Source organism: Schistocerca americana, chromosome 3 (assembly GCF_021461395.2).
Source record: "Schistocerca americana isolate TAMUIC-IGC-003095 chromosome 3, iqSchAmer2.1, whole genome shotgun sequence".
In the NCBI taxonomy this organism is placed as follows: domain Eukaryota; kingdom Metazoa; phylum Arthropoda; class Insecta; order Orthoptera; family Acrididae; genus Schistocerca; species Schistocerca americana.
In genome coordinates, this window is record NC_060121.1 from 719,764,881 (window position 1) to 719,782,224 (window position 17,344).

The window sequence follows — 17,344 nt, forward strand, 5'->3', positions numbered from 1 at the left end:
CGAAAGATATAACGGTGCACAGATAACTTAGTCTTGATACTGACTTCCTTCTTGCAGAAGAGAGTAGATCGTAGCTGAACGCTCACTGCATTAGCTTTGCTACACCTTGCTTCCAGTTCTTTCACTACGTTGCCACCGTGTGAGAATATGCATCGTAAGTACTTCAAACCGTCCACCTGTTGTAACTTTGTACCTCCTATTTGGCACTGAATCCGTTTATATCTCTTTCCCACTAACATTACTTTGCTTTAGGAGATGCTAATCTTCATACAATAGTCCTTACATTTCTGATCTAGCTCTGAAATATTACTTTGCAAACTTTCAATCGAATCTGCCATCACAACTAAGTCATCCACATATGCGAGACTGCTAATTTTGTGTTCACATATCTTAATCTCACCCAGCCAGTCCATTGTTTTCAACATATGATCCATAAATAATATGAACGACCGTGAAGACAGGTTGCAGCCTCGTCTTACCCCTGAAACTACTCTGAACCATGAACTCAATTTACCGTCAACTCTAACTGCTGCCTGACTATCTATGTCAATACCTTTAATTGCTTGCAAAAGTTTGCCTCCTATTCCATAATCTCGTAGAACAGACAATAACTTCCTCCTACGAATCCTGTCATATGACTTTTCTAGATCTATAAAGCATAGATAGAATTCCCTGTTCCACTCCATTATATGCCGTAACTTGTATTTTCATTTATACAGGGTATTACAAAAAGGTACGGCCAAACTTTCAGGAAACATTCCTCACACACAAAGAAAGAAAATATGTTATGTGGACATGTGTCCAGAAACGCTTACATTCCATGTTAGAGCTCATTTTATTACTTCTCTTCAAATCACATTAATCATGGAATGGAAACACACCAACAGAACGTACCAGCGTGACTTCAAACACTTTGTTACAGGAAATGTTCAAAATGTCCTCCGTTAGCGAGGATGCATGCATCCACCCTCCGTCGCATGGAATCCCTGATGCGCTAATGCAGCCCTGGATAATGGAGTATTGTATCACAGCCGTCCACAATACGAGCACGAAGAGTCTCTACATTTGGTACCGGGGTTGCGTAGACAAGAGCTTTCAAATGCCCCCATAAATTTAAAGTCAAGAGGGTTGAGGTCAGCAGAGCGTGGAGGCCATGGAATTTGTCCGCCTCTACCAATCCATCGGTCACCGAATTTGTTGTTGAGATGCGTACGAACACTTCGACTGAAATGTGCAGGAGCTCCATCGTGCATGAACCACATGTAAAGGCACATGCTCTAGCAGCACAGGTAGAGTATCCCGTATGAAATCATGATAACGTGCGTAGGTGGAAGAACATGGGGCCCAGTCAAGATATCACCAACAATGCCTGCCCAAACGTTCACAGAAAATATGTGTTGATGACGTGATTGCACAATTGTGTGCGGATTCTCGTCAGCCCACACATGTTGATTGTGAAAATTTACAATTTTATCACGTTGGAATGAAGCCTCATCCGTAAAGAGAACATTTGCACTGAAATGAGGATTGACACATTGTTGGATGAACCATTCGCAGAAGTGTACCCGTGGAGGCCAATCAGCTGCTGATAGTGCCTGCACACGCTGTACATGGTACGAAAACAACTGGTTCTCCCGTAGCACTCTCCATACAGTGACGTGGCCAACGTTACCTTGTACAGCAGCAACTTCTCTGACGCTAACATTAGGGTTATCGTCAGCTGCACGAAGAATTGCCTCGTCCATTGCAGGTGTCCTCGTCGTTCTAGGTCTTTCCCACTCGCGAGTCACAGGCTTGAATGTTCCGTGCTCCCTAAGACGCCGATCAATTGCTTCGAACGTCTTCCTGTCGGGACACCTTCGTTCTGGAAATCTGTCTCGATACAAACGTACTGCGCCACGGCTATTGCCCCGTGATAATCCATACATCAAATGGGCATCTGCAAACTCCGCATTTGTAAACATTGCACTGACTGCAAAACCACGTTCGTGAGGACACATGTCCACATAACATCGTTTCTTTATTCGTGTGTGAGGAATGTTTCCTGAAAGTTTGGCTGTATCTTTTTGTGTCACCTGTTGATGCTACGTACTGATGTGCTTGATGCTAGTACTGTAGAGCAATGAGTCGCATGTCAACGCAAGCACCGAAGTCATCATTACCTTCCTTCAATCGGGCCAACTGGCGGTGAATCGAGGAAGTACATACTGCCGAAATTAAAATCAGTCCTAACATGGAAATTAAGCGTTTCCGGACACATGTCCACATAACATCGTTTCTTTATTCGTGTGTGAGGAATGTTTCCTGAAAGTTTGGCTGTATCATTTTGTATCACCCTGTAGATAAATTTTTATAGAAAGCATACATCTCCTAAACTGGCATTACTATTCAAGCTTATTACAAAAAATGTAGTCGTTGACATGGAACGGTGAGTACTGCACATGGTGGCCACCGATGGCCGGCGCGCCTGCACACGCGGTGGACGGTGGCCGCGCCTTTGGGCTGGCGAGGCGGCCTGTCCTGTCCGTGTGCAGGCCGTGCGATGCGGGTAGCCGACCGCTCGCGTGACGGCGCCGTGGGACTGGGCGTGGCGCTCACCACACGCGCTCATTGATTTCTTTAGGGGTGCCTAACGCTGCCTGCCACTCGTCAAACACGCTGGGCCCGCACGGGCTTTCACTTGTACAAGGTTGTTTATGCAAACTGCATCACCTGCTCCCGGCGGGGCATTCAGCGTGACGTTCGCTGACAACTTCGTGACAGCCCACACTGTGGAACATGAAAAATGTCCACACCATCGCGAGTGAAGTGGTCAGCAGTGAGTCATTTAAATATAAAAAGGAATGTCGTGACTCAGTGATTTTGCTTTTTAAATTAGCAGGTATCTTTGGAACCTCTTTCACTTACGGACATTTCAGCCTGCAGGAGACTGAACTGAAGCGTCATCGTTCTAATAGCGAATTGGCATATAGAACGTGGTAATATCCTATCCTCAGGAATTTACCCTCTGTTTCGCCAACGTATCTCTAGTATACGATGAACAAGATCCAGTATTTCTGTATTCAATCGTAAAATAGCGAAAGCAACTTGAGGAAACGATTATTGAGTACGAACTGGAGGAGAACCCTAGTCTCGTTATGGAAGCATAGGTAATGAGCTTATGAAGAGCCTCCCTCTATTTTTTCGGTTAAATTAACTGAGCCACGTGGGGTAGCCGCGCGGTCTAGGGCGTCTTGCAAGGTCCGCGTGGCTCTCCCCAGCAGAGGTTCGAGACCTCCCTCGGGCATGGGTGTGTGTGTGTGTGTGTGTGTGTCGTCCTTAGCGTAAGTTGCTTTAAGTTAGTTTAAGTAGTGTGTAAGCTTAGGGACCGCTGACCTCAGCAGTTTGTTCCCATAAGATCTTACTAAAAATTTAAAAGAAAATTAAATGAACAAACAGTTAAGTAGCTGGTACAAAGCGGAATAGAGTGAGGTGACAAGAGTCTTCCGATACCTCCTAACGTCGTGTCGTACCTCCTTTTGCCCAGCGTAGTGCAGCATCCTGACGTGGCAGGGAGTTAACAGGTCGTTGGAAGTCCCCTGAAAAATACTCAGCCATGTTGCCTCTACAGCCGTCCATAATTGCGAAAGTGTTGCCGGTGCAGGATTTTGTGCACAAACTGATCACTCGTTTATGTCCCACAAATGTTCGGTGGGAATCATGTCCAAAGATTAGGATGGCCAACTCGGTCGGACTGTCCAGAATGTTCTCCGAATCAGTCGCGAGCAATTGTGGACTCCTGACTTTAGGCTTTGTCATCCATAATAAATCCATCGTTATTTGGGAACATGATCTCCACGAATGGCTGCAAGTGGGCTCCAAGAAGCCGAACGTAAGCATTTCCAGTCAGTGATCGGTTCAGTTGGACTAGAAGACCCAGGCCATTCAATGTAAAACACAGCCCACACTACTATGGAGACGCTACCAGCTTGCAAAGTGCCTTGTTGACTTGGGTCCACTGCTTCGTGGGGTCTGGGCAAAATCCAACCCTATCATCAGCTGTTACCAACTGAACGCTGAACTCATCTATCAAGGCCACTGTTTGCCAACCGATATGGCCACGAGGGCAGGAGAGGCACTGGGGAAGAGTTCGTGCTGTTAGCAAAGGCACTCGTGTTGGTCGTCTGCTGCCGTAACCCATTAACGTCAAATTTCGCCGCACTGTCCTAATGGATGCGCTAATCGTATGTACCACAGTTATTTCTTTGGTTATTACACGAAGCGTTGCTTCTTTGTTATCATTCACATCACAGCGCAAACGCCGCTGCTCTCGGTTGTTGAGCGAAGGCCGGCGACCACTAAGTTCTCCGTGGTGGGAGGTAATGCCTGAAATTTGGCATTCTCGGCTCACTATTGACACTATGGGTATTGTAATATTGTACTCTCTAAGACTTTCTAAATGGAATTTCGCTTGCATCTGGTTCCATCTACCATTGCCTGTTGAAAGTCTGCTACTTCCCATCGTGCAGTAATAATCACGTCGAAAACGTTTTCATGTGATTCACCTGAGTTCAAACGACAGCCCAGCCAAGGACTGCCCTTTTATGTTTTATGTTGGCGATATTTAGCCATCTGTATGGGTGCATATCACTATCCCATGACTTCTGTCACCTCATTGTCTAATGCAATGCTCGCTCGGTTGTTTAGATAATGCTTCTTGTCAATACATATTTCGAAATACAATGGCGTCCGAAATTTAGGAATCAAACTGCTGTTTCCCCATACTGTGTTTAATACACAATATAATCATACAAACTGTCAACAGATATCGTTACGATCGTGTTCTGTACGGAAGATGGCGCACGGACAACCAAGTCAGCTATGATGTCAGGGCACCTATCAAAGGGGGTAGTGTTGCAGGGTAGTCACACATCGACAAACGCTACGTATACAGTCACAGACGGTGCACTATGGCACACACAAGACGCCTACAGACTCTCTTCTGTGGAGGGCCATAGGAAGAATCAAAACAGGAGAGTCGAAAACCGCTGTTGCGCGATGGCTTAAAGTGAATCGTTGTCTTGTTTCCCGGATGAGCCGACAGTTTTTACAGACCGAAATTGTATCCTGGAGACAACGTGGGACAGGCTGACCACGTGTGACATCAAAAAGAGTGGACCATTATTTGGCTGTAAGGGCTCGACGGTACCGCCTTACTACTGCACTGCAACTGGCATCTGACCTCACAGCATCCGCTGGACGTGTTGTATAGAGGCAAACGGTTACAGAATATTTCAGCAGAGTGGCCTTTATTGTTGGAGACATGCTGTATGTTTACCTCTGTAAATTACCAAGATTTAACTGGTTTCATGCACCGTGAAGAGATCTTGGGATCTCATGCGCAGCTGTTGTGCTGTGGGTCCAGACTTCGTACCGATGGGCGATGATGCTCGACCCCTTAGAGCACGGGTGGTTGAAGTTTCTTTGGAAACGGACGGTATTGCACCCATGGCATGGCCTTCTCGCTCTCCCGATTTGAATCCCACAGAGCATGTCTGGGAACCGCTAGGTAGATGGGTTGCAACACGTCAGCGTCCACCAACCACTCTCCAGTACTTTGAGCCGCTTTGCAGGAGAATGGGCGTTTTTGCCACACCGAGGATATTAACCTGTTGTCAGAATGTGTGCAAATCCGTTAAGTTGAGAAGGAAACTGATTCGTCGCGCGGCTGGCACAACTACCCCTTTCTTGTAGTGTCATCTTTGCCATTGATTTCGCTTGGTCCGGGCGCGAGTCAGTTGTTTATCGCGGGTTCGACTAAATAAGTCTGCGGCGTCGAGGCAGCAGCTCTCACTGTGTGGTCTGTCGGTTGCGGTTACAGCAAGGTCGGGAGGTTGGCCTTACTTGGTGCTTATGCTCATTGCGCGTGATATTACTGGAGTGCTGCGGCGGAGACGGCGGAAAGGTTTCGGGATTCGGCACGAGGCGTGGTGTTTAGCATTCTCGTCACACAGCGCATGCTGAAAGGAGCAGCTTGCCGGGGTGTCGCCAGGCATAAACTGTTCGCCTTGGCATATGTTGTGTTCGATTTAAACAGGTGCAATTGTGTGCTTATATATATTTGTTAATGGTTAACTTATGTTGTCTTCAGTGACGAATCTGATACGTCAGGGTTATGTCGCACATGCCATGATAAAGGGCTTGGGCTTTCCTTCTTAGTTTCGTACCGCATGAGGAAGAACCTGCAGCTGTATGTTACCGCATAAAACAAAGAAGACAGTGACGCCGAGTGGTACACTGAGGAACTTCTATGAAAGTACTGATTTATAACAGTCACTTACAGTATTCAGAGGGTGAGTCGAAGAGCAGATTGAGCTACTTGACTGTAGGAAACAGTGATACCTATTTTTCTGACAGTGATTATATTGAGGAGATCACTGACAGTGAATTTAATTATATCTAAAGTTATTGGAACTCAAATTTCAGTCTGTACTGCTGCTTCTATGATTGGTATAGAAATCTAGCCACTGGAGCAGTATGAATTTTTGACATATATTTGTTAAATTTTGGTTTCATTCTTGCTTATTATTTGGGACCATAATTTGTTTCAATAAATTGAGTCTGTACGGTTCCAGAGACCTTTCTAAGTCTTAGACATCTGTGGTGCATGTGCGCAGACTAAAGCGACGAATGTAAATTTTTACCAAGGGCAGGTTCGAGCCGCAGCACTGGTAGAAATTTTTATTCGTCACTTCATTTGCATATATAGTTCATACACATTGTTTCAGAGTATTGTGAATTCCTACAAATTTCGAAATGCGGCGCTCTGTGTAAGATAAGTGCTGAATTGTTTTTAAATTTGTCAAATTATGGGTGGATGAAAACTGGGTGTCTCAATGGTTCCAAAGTCAAACTTTAAAGCAATTTATTGTTTTTTTTCTTTTTTATTTTTTTTTTTTTTTGCCGCTCTCTTCTTGTATTCGTTGCTAGGGTAATAGAGGTCAATTCTATGAATTTTAAAATTATATTCCAAACTGAAACCATCTCTTGAAAAAGTGTTTACTTTTTGCTGTTTCTTCTTTTCATCGTTGCTTACTATGATGATAGAGATCAATTTTAAGATTGGTGTTTTATGTTATTGAAACTGAAATGTTGAACTCGTTACCGAGCGCAGGTTCTCAATATCACTGCACAATTAAATGCCAATATAAACCATGCCACAAAATTTTAATCCTGAAAGGAAAAAAAAGCAAGTAATCTGCCAACCAGTCCAGGCAATAGGCGGTTATTGGAATGTTTAGTTTTAGCCCATAAAATAGTATAATATATGAATAATTATGATCGCAATCTCCTTGGCCAAGTATATACACTCCTGGAAATTGAAATAAGAACACCGTGAATTCATTGTCCCAGGAAGGGGAAACTTTATTCACACATTCCTGGGGTCAGATACATCACATGATCACACTGACAGAACCACAGGCACATAGACACAGGCAACAGAGCATGCACAATGTCGGCACTAGTACAGTGTATATCCACCTTTCGCAGCAATGCAGGCTGCTATTCTCCCATGGAGACGATCGTAGAGATGCTGCATGTAGTCCTGTGGAACGGCTTGCCATGCCATTTCCACCTGGCGCCTCAGTTGGACCAGCGTTCGTGCTGGATGTGCAGACCGCGTGAGACGACGCTTCATCCAGTCCCAAACATGCTCAATGGGGGACAGATCCGGAGATCTTGCTGGCCAGGGTAGTTGACTTACACCTTCTAGAGCACGTTGGGTGGCACGGGATACATGCGGACGTGGATTGTCCTGTTGGAACAGTAAGGTCCGTTGCCGGTCTAGGAATGGTAGAACGATGGGTTCGATGACGGTTAGGATGTACCGTGCACTATTCAGTGTCCCCTCGACGATCACCAGTGGTGTACGGCCAGTGTAGGAGATCGCTCCCCACACCATGATGCCGGGTGTTGGCCCTGTGTGCCTCGGTCGTATGCAGTCCTGATTGTGGCGCTCACCTGCACGGCGCCAAACACGCATACGACCATCATTGGCACCAAGGCAGAAGCGACTCTCATCGCTGAAGACGACACGTCTCCATTCGTCCCTCCATTCACGCCTGTCGCGACACCACTGGAGGCGGGCTGCACGATGTTGGGGCGTGAGCGGAAGACGGCCTAACGGTGTGCGGGACCGTAGCCCAGCTTCATGGAGACGGTTGCGAATGGTCCTCGCCGATACCCCAGGAGCAACAGTGTCCCTAATTTGCTGGGAAGTGGCGGTGCGGTCCCCTACGGCACTGCGTAGTATCCTACGGTCTTGGCGTGCATCCGTGCGTCGCTGCGGTCCGGTCCCAGGTCGACAGGCAAGTGCACCTTCCGCCGACCACTGGCGACAACATCGATGTACTGTGGAGACCTCACGCCCCACGTGTTGAGCAATTAGGCGGTACGTCCGCCCGGCCTCCCGCATGCCCACTATACGCCCTCGCTCAAAGTCCGTCAACTGCACATACGGTTCACGTCCACGCTGTCGTGGCATGCTACCTGTGTTAAAGACTGCGATGGAGCTCCATATGCCACGGCAAACTGGCTGACACTGACGGCGGCGGGTCACAAATGCTGCGCAGCTAGCGCCATTCGACGGCCAACACCGCGGTTCCTGGTGTGTCCGCTGTGCCGTGCGTGTGATCATTGCTTGTACAGCCCTCTCGCAGTGTCCGGAGCAAGTATGGTGGGTCTGACACACCGGTGTCAATGTGTTCTTTTTTCCATTTCCAGGAGTGTACATACACACAAGCAGACACACCTTCCACTCTGAAACGATATAGAGTTCCGATAATTACTTCATAAGGTAATGCGTAACGAATAACAGATTTTCAGCAGGAATATCAGTATGCATAGGGTGCAAAAGATCATTATTGCATAGGTGGCAGAACGCCTGGATTACTGAAAACTCTTAGTACAAATTATATATTACGGTATACAGAACCACAACTGGAGCAGAATCTTTTAGTTAAAATAATGTTGCTGCTCCGATTCATTGTCCGAAATCCTTTGGCAGAAAACAAAAATTTTTCACTAGGCCACTGAATTATTGTTCGATTAGGCATGGGACAACGGTGGAATTTTGAGTTACTTGCATATAGATAATGTTTCTGACATATACATACTCAGTATTGTTTTTGTTGATACGCACTTTACGCCGATTAAAGTCTCTGTATGCACAAAACGTTCGTTTGGTGACAAGAACTTCACGTCATTAACTGCTAAATGTTTGCAGTTTTACTGTCTTTCATTTCACGCTTAATCATTGTCTAGGGGACAAAAACCATGTAACATAGTTTGATCTTGGAAGATTTGTCTCTGTTCAGAAATGTCTGTTGTTCAGAATAGCTCGGTTAAGTCGTTTGTTATTGATGACTTTTGCACTCTTTGTACGCACAATTACGTTGCTCCGGGTTGGGTATCTGTACTCCCAGAAATCTTACAACTTGTTTTCCCATTCCGGCACATCTCAAACAGAAATCAAGGTAAAAGCTCGAACGAAACCCACAACCTTTGTGTTTGAAATTGCTGCAACGATTCCCATTCGTATTTCATTTGAATATAGTAAAAAGTAAAAGAGTTAAATATTGCCAGATATGTTATCAAGATATTCCAGTTCATTTTGGATGTGTGGCTACATATAGTGTAGATTCATTGTGTCATTAGTTTCATGAATTTGAGAAACTTGACAATGTGAGTGTTGGTTTCAGAGCGGCGTATATGTGCATAAGCATTACGTATACTGTTTGGTGTGGTTGAATTGAGTCGGGTATTAGGAGAGTTTCAGAACATTTTTTACTAAAAAAATAAATAATTGGTATTCTACCTCTACTCCTGAATGCAACACTAACCCATGCAGGACATCGGAATGATGTTAGCAATGTTGGTGGTGTGGTTAACGATTAGAAGGCATTTCGAGCAGAACGATGAGCCAGGTGAGTATCAGCCAATGGTGTGAGGTAAGATAACCAGCAAACATCTTCGGAGATGAAGGAATCGTCTCGCGAAGCGGCCACCCACCAGACAATGACAGAGTACGTGAATCATTCGTATGCCACAATTAGTGAAAAAAAAGCGTGTGGCAGCTGTCTCTACAGAAACGGATTAATACAAGCAAAATGTGATAATGTATAATACCGTTCAATTGACGGTAACTGCCACCTAGCTAAATTCTGATTGAGTAGGCTGTTACACGTTTACGTTGCTACAATTAATAAGAGTTCAGTCCACATCAAATAATTAGTGTCGTTGGCAATGTGGGCTCTTGTTGAATCTAAGGTCCGGTCACTGAGCGTCTATTTTACACTTTTCTTAGAACATTACAAAATACTTCGCATTATATTTTTAAAACCTTTGATTGAGCAAAGCCCACATAGTGGAGTTGTCTCAACAATCCAGACTCGAGTAATTACAATGCCGCCCAGCGATGCAGCAGCCACGTGCAGCATCAGGTCCGTAACAGCTCGCGAGCTTGTCACTCAGTACATTCTCTGTCACTCATGTTATTGTTCATCGATCACACATGGTCGCACACGACAATACGATGAGTTATCAACCCGTAAGTCATCTCAGGTACGTGGATCTCATAAACTTCACAAAAGAGATCGCCGTTTATGCTTCATTGTTTCAGGCTGTCATGACAACAGCAACAGTAATTGCGTATCGCATGAGTTAGGAAGTCTGTCAGTTCTATGACTCTAATAGACCACATTGACTGCTCTGGACTCTCAAAAGAGTTAAGTTTATTGTTACTGTAAAAAATTGACAATTATTCTCCCACAATATGCTTGTGTGACCTATTACTGGTTTACAACCTCATCTGACTCCAAAACTGACAAGTACATTACTTGAGAATTGAATCACGAGGCTGAATGCAGTAGCAGATCTGTACTCGCACTCATGATATCCTCAGCTAGTACCCATGTCATAAATTTTGTACAGTAGTATCTCTTCACTATGAAAACCTCCCAAAAGGAAACATAACACAAATAGAATAGATACGTCTAATGTGAAGAAAAATTTACGTAATTGCCATTCAGAAGACATGATGGTCGCTCCTATTAAATGACCACCTAGATCGATATGTTTATGGGTCTACAATGTAAGACTAATTCCCTGGTTTTATTTTACACATTATTTCAAAACTTCGGTTCAGTTGTTATGAGAAGAAATCCATGCTTACACACCCAATAACATAATTATTATAGTCAGAAACAAACATGAATTACACGAAGAACCCACGGAATACAATACCTCCTACCCTACATTGCCTCTCACTGAAATATCCTTGTCTTCAGTAATTTACACGTAAATATTTATAAATGCAGATGAACACAACCAGAAAGAAATCTTCTTCATACGCACAAAAACATAACTTTTGACTTCCTTATACACATTTAATATGCATTAATATTTCTGTTTGTAAAGAAAAATACTTTTACATATCTTTATGGGGATGTGATCTCTTAATACTGTGACTGTGAGGGTAAGCTAACAAATAAGCTCCTGAATGTTAATGCTTATAATCTCATTCAGCCTATGTACAGTAATTACCACTTCCTGTATCTCTTCTTCAACAGTGAAGATCGAGGATGGTCCCTCAGTAAAACCTGGCACGAAACTGAAACTGACTAGTCTTCTCTACCTTATTACTTCCTCCGTTGACAGGCCTTTGCTGTCAAATCAAAGCTTCTCTTATTCCTTCTCCTCCTAATTTTCTGTGTGGGGGCTGGTCTTCTCACCCATGGAATAGGCTATGTAGCCTGCCAATAAGTCTGTTGGGGTACAGCATTCAGACGGTTATATTCTTGTATAATTTCCAGTATCACTTTGAAAACTTGTGCATACCACTGTAGCAGTTTCAGTAATTCACACAGCCGGAGTTTGATTCAAAGATCTTAGGCTTGATTCTTCCTCTATAGACAGAGTGCTTGTTGTTACAGGCAGCTGTGATCAACATCTATTGTTATCAGTGTCCATCCACTTGAAAGTAATTCCTTGGCAATACCTGCTATGTACTCTCCCTTTAATTAATAGATTCGACCATTCTTGGACCCAATCAACAGTGAAATGGCACCTGACAGGAGAAATTTCGTACTTGTGAAGGATGCCCCTTCAATTACCTTCATTCCACACTTGTCGTTAAGTCCCATAGTGCTCAGAGCCATTTGAACCATTTGAGCAACACTTGTCCTGTTGTATTCTAAGGTACAGGAATTATTTCATTGCAGGGCACGTTACCGTCCACAAAACCCCCTTGTTCTTCCAAGCGATTTAGAAGTATTCTTTTTCGCCTCAATGAAAAGACATGGAACGTAGATTACCAACATATTTCCATATCCAAGAATCTCCTATAAAATGATTTGGACACTAGCTAAAATTTCTCTCTGCCTATGATGCTTTCTCAGCAACAGCAACTTTTGCAGAGGGAACTAGAATGAGATTAGAAGTTCACCAGTTGTTTTAAACGTAGTGTTGGTCTGTAGTAAGTGAAGGAGGATTTCGGATCAAACTGTAAAGACTTCATCGAGGAAGGCACCGTGGTTGTAGTGGGTGAATTGGCCAATAGCATTTATAGAAATTCAATATAGAGTACGACATGGTAAGGACTGCATCAGCATTGAGACATACCAGTGCTGACTTAGTATTTGTTCTGAGACCCCATGACCGACCTCATTTGAACTCTTCTCCAGGAGAGTTAATTTCAAGTTTGAACGGCTGTTTATGTCAGGTGCAGAGCTGCATATTGGCGTGGTTCCTGTTGATTTTGTCAACAGGAAAGTTAAGGGTACACTGGATGGGCTAATAGTAGAAGATTTGAGAAGTGGATACAGTGTTATGAGAGGTAAAATACCAATGGTTGCCGGAGTGCATTACTGCACTGAATTTGTGCAGACATCAAATAGTATGTAATATTCGCAATAATTTCAAATTATTACCTACACATACGCATCACTTGATTCTACTAAGAAATTTATAAGTGGAGTAGAAGGCGTTGGCCACCAATAAATGCTCTTAAACTGAATTTTATTCACAGTTAAAATTTTTTATAGTTTCAGGATAGAGAGGACAGAAATATATAAAGTTTTCAGAGAGATTAGTGTTTCAAACAAATTTTCAGTCTGAAAAATATACTAAATAACATAATTGTGACATACTGAATCAGCACTAACACCTGTTGGTTAAGGATTTTCATCATTAAGCATAAATTTTGTTTCCTCTCATATTCAAGGAACAGGACATAAAATTCAAGAATTAATCTGCATTGATAAATTAGAGTAATCATAAGAGTTGACATAATCTGCTTCTCTGAAGATCATTAATAATGATGTGTTAATGTTGTAGAATGTCGACTGGATCGCGCTTCTATGCAGCAAAAATTGAGAAAGGAAAAGTTACCACATTGTAAATGTCATAAATTTAAGGATATCCACATTCCTAAATTGGGCGTAGCTTGTGGTAGCATGTGCGACAGAAGTAAATTTCTCAATAAATCCTTCATGATAGTAAGCATATATGAGCACCTGCATCTAATTTTAATCTCTTCATAAAGAACCTTGAAGCTCTCCTGGCCCAATAAGAGCAATAAAACAAACTAATAGTGGCTACTGATTATTTTAATTCAGATCTTCATAGGAATTTTTCCAGTAAAACTATGCCCTAACCTAATTCTCACTGCATACTTCCCAGCTAAGGTAGCTGATTGATCGCCAACAGCTGTAGATAATATCTATATAGAATTGTCTAACGAACAGAGTTATGTTACAAAACTAACAGCCAGTGGTCTCACGTCATCATTTGCCATTTCCTTTGTTAATTATTAATACTGAACAGGATTAAAATGTACTAAATCTGAGTTGAAGAGCGTAGTTAGTAAGCCACGAATGGTTTTCTTAGGACACTTCTCAAATTTCTTTTTCAAAAACAAACTTTCAATAGGAAATTGAAAAAGAATGTAGGAAAGTCATCGAAAAGGAAGAAAGTTTTGTTGTTAGGCAGTTCTCATGCCAGAGGTGTAGGCCAACTTCTGCAGGAGGAATTAGGACCAGAATACCAGGTCACAAATTTTTTCAAACCAAGTGCTAGTCTGGATCAGGTGACATAGGATTTAGGTTCACTCTGTAAAGGATTTACCAGGGAAGACACTGTGGTTATTGTGGGAGGGCAAGGGAACAGCATTGACCGAGATCCTGGGTACAGTATAGAGTGTGACCTGGTAAAGATTGCGTCGGTATCGAGACACACCAATGTTGAATTTGTATCTGTCCTGAGACGCCATGACCGGCCTCATTTGAACTCTTCTGTTGGGAGAGTTAATTTGGAGTTGGAACGGATGCTTGGGTCAGGTGCGGGGGCTCATATTGGTGTGGTTCCTGTTGATTATCTCAGTAGGTGGGACTATACCAGGCACGGCCTACATCTCAACAGGAAAGGGAAGGGGAAACTGGCTGGGGTAGTAGCAGGAAATTTAAGGGGGGGAGGCTCTGCCATGAATGGCAAAATACCAGTGGTTACAGGTGTTGGAGCAGCACCTTTTTTAGGATAGGTAAGGCAGAAAGATGTCAAGTTCTACGAGAGGTTAGGATTGAAACAAATCTTCAGTTTAGGAAAGAAATTAAACAGCACAATTCTAGCACATTGGATCACCAATCACAGCTACCAATTATAAATTTTCACCAATCACCAGAAATTTTATCTCCACCAAGTTGTATCTCAGTCCTAGGTAATTGCATTGATGAATTAAAGTCACCCAACCCAGTTGACATAATCTGCCTCTCTGAACACCATGTGACCACTGGTATAGGAACTAGGCCTAAGCACAATGAGAAACTCAGACAGGAGAGTACTGCAAATGTTAGAATAAGGAAAGGTTCTCATAAAAGTATAATTAAAAATAATGTAAGTATATTTCATCAAAATATTGGGAGTTTAAAGAATAAAGTAGATGAGCTTCTAGTTTGTTTAGAAGATTTAGAAGCTGAGAATGAAATAGATATACTATGCCTGTCTGAGTATCACATTGTTACCGATATGGATAAGGTAAATGTAAGTGGTTATAAGCTCTCTGCACATGTAATGAGAGAAAATATGGAGAAAGGAGGAGTTGCCATATATGTCAAAAGTTATCATTGTGCAAAAAGTATAGAAACAAAAAAGTTTTGTGTAGAGAAACATATAGAAGCATGTGCCTGTGAGCTTAAATTAAATAAAGGCACATTTATAATTGTAACTGTATATAGGTCCCCATCAGGAAATTTTCATCTATTTCTAAAAAATTTTGACTCCTTGTTGTGCTATATGTCAGACAGGGGGAAGCAAATTATTATTTGTGGGGACTTCAATGTAGATTCTCTGAAAGAGGGTAATAGGAAAAATGACCTTGAAGTATTACTCGGTTCTTTCAATTTGACACCCGTTATTGATTTTCCTACTCGGGTGGTAAAGGATAGCAGCTCACTGATAGATAACTTCTTTATAGTCCAAGATAAGTTTAACCAGATAAATGCTCAGCCTGTTGAGAATGGTCTTTCTGATCATGGTGCACAGCTAGTTACAATATATGACATAGCTCCATTCAGCAATACTAAACAGTCCTCCAAAGTAGTACGTTCAGTCAACGATTTAACAATTGCAAATTTCAGGGAAAGCCTACAGCAGTTAGACTGGGATGAGGTGTACCGTGAACCTGATGCCAATTTAAAATATAATTTATTTCACGACATTTTTGTAAATGCATTTGAAAACTGCTTCCCCAAGAAAATAGTTAAATATACTCGTAAGAAACCTTGTAACAAACCATGGCTTACTAAGGGTATAAAAATATCTTGTAACCGGAAAAGGGAAATGTATCTGACAGCAAGAAAGAGTAGTGACCCAGAAACTATCAAAAATTATAAAAACTACTGTGTTATATTAAGAAAAGTTATTACAAAATCCAGGAGTTTTTGTATCATGTCTGAAATCAGCAACTCTGATAATAAAATTAAAACAATTTGGAATATTATTAAAAGAGAAACAGGTCAACCAAGAGCAGAGGAAGACAGTATTACCATCAAATTGAATGAAAGCTTTACGAACAAAAAGTCAGAAGTTGAAAATATTTTTAATAATCATTTTCTAAATGTTGTGGATATAGTAGGATCCAGGTGTTCATTAGAAGATGCTAGGCTGTTAATGGAAGAGGCCATACCTATGCAACTTGATACAATTGAAATCTCACCCACTTCTCCCTCTGAAATTAGGAAAATAATAAACTTGCTTAAAAGCAAAAACTCACATGGAATTGATGGCATTTCCAGCAAAATACTAAAAGCTTGTTCTCAACAGGTAAGTAAGATTCTCAGCCACGTGTGTAATAGCTCTCTGGAACAGGGTATTTTCCCTGATAGACTGAAATATGCTATTGTTATACCTTTGCATAAAAAGGGGGATGGATCTGATGTCAACAATTACCGTCCAATCTCCCTTCTAACAGCTTTATCCAAAATTTTTGAGAAAGTAATGTATTCAAGAGTACCTTCACATATCTGTAAAAATGAAGTACTAACAAAATGTCAGTTTGGTTTCCAGAAAGGTTTTTCAACAGAAAATGCCATATATGCTTTCACCAGTCAAATTTTGAATGATCTGAATAACCGAACACCACCCATTGGGATTTTTTGTGATCTCTCAAAGGCTTTTGATTGTGTAAATCATGAAATTCTGCTAGACAAGCTCAAGTATTGTGGCATGAGTGGGACAGTGCACAAATGGTTTAATTCGTACCTAACTGGAAGAGTGCAGAAAGTTGAAATAAGTAGTTCTCGTAACATGCAAAGATCAGCACATTCCTCAAACTGGGGAACTATCAAGAATGGGGTTCCACAAGGGTCAGTCTTGGGTCCTTTGTTGTTCTTATTATATATTAATGACTTGCCATTCTATATTCATGAAGAGGCAAAGTTAGTTCTCTTTGCTGATGATACAAGTATAGTAATCACACCTGAGAAACAAGAATTAACTGATGAAATTGTCAATACTGTCTTTCAGAAAATTACTAAGTGGTTCCTTGTAAACGGACTCTCACTGAATTTTGATAAGACACAGTACATACAGTTCCGTACAGTGAATGGTATGATGCCATTAATATATATAGACCTTAATCAGAAGCATATAGCTAAGGTAGAATATTCCAAATTTTTAGGTATGTCCATTGATGAGAGATTAAATTGGAAGAAACACATTGATGATCTGCTGAAACGTTTGAGTTCAGCTACTTATGCAATAAGGGTCATTGCAAATTTTAGTGATAAACATCTTAGTAAATTAGCTTACT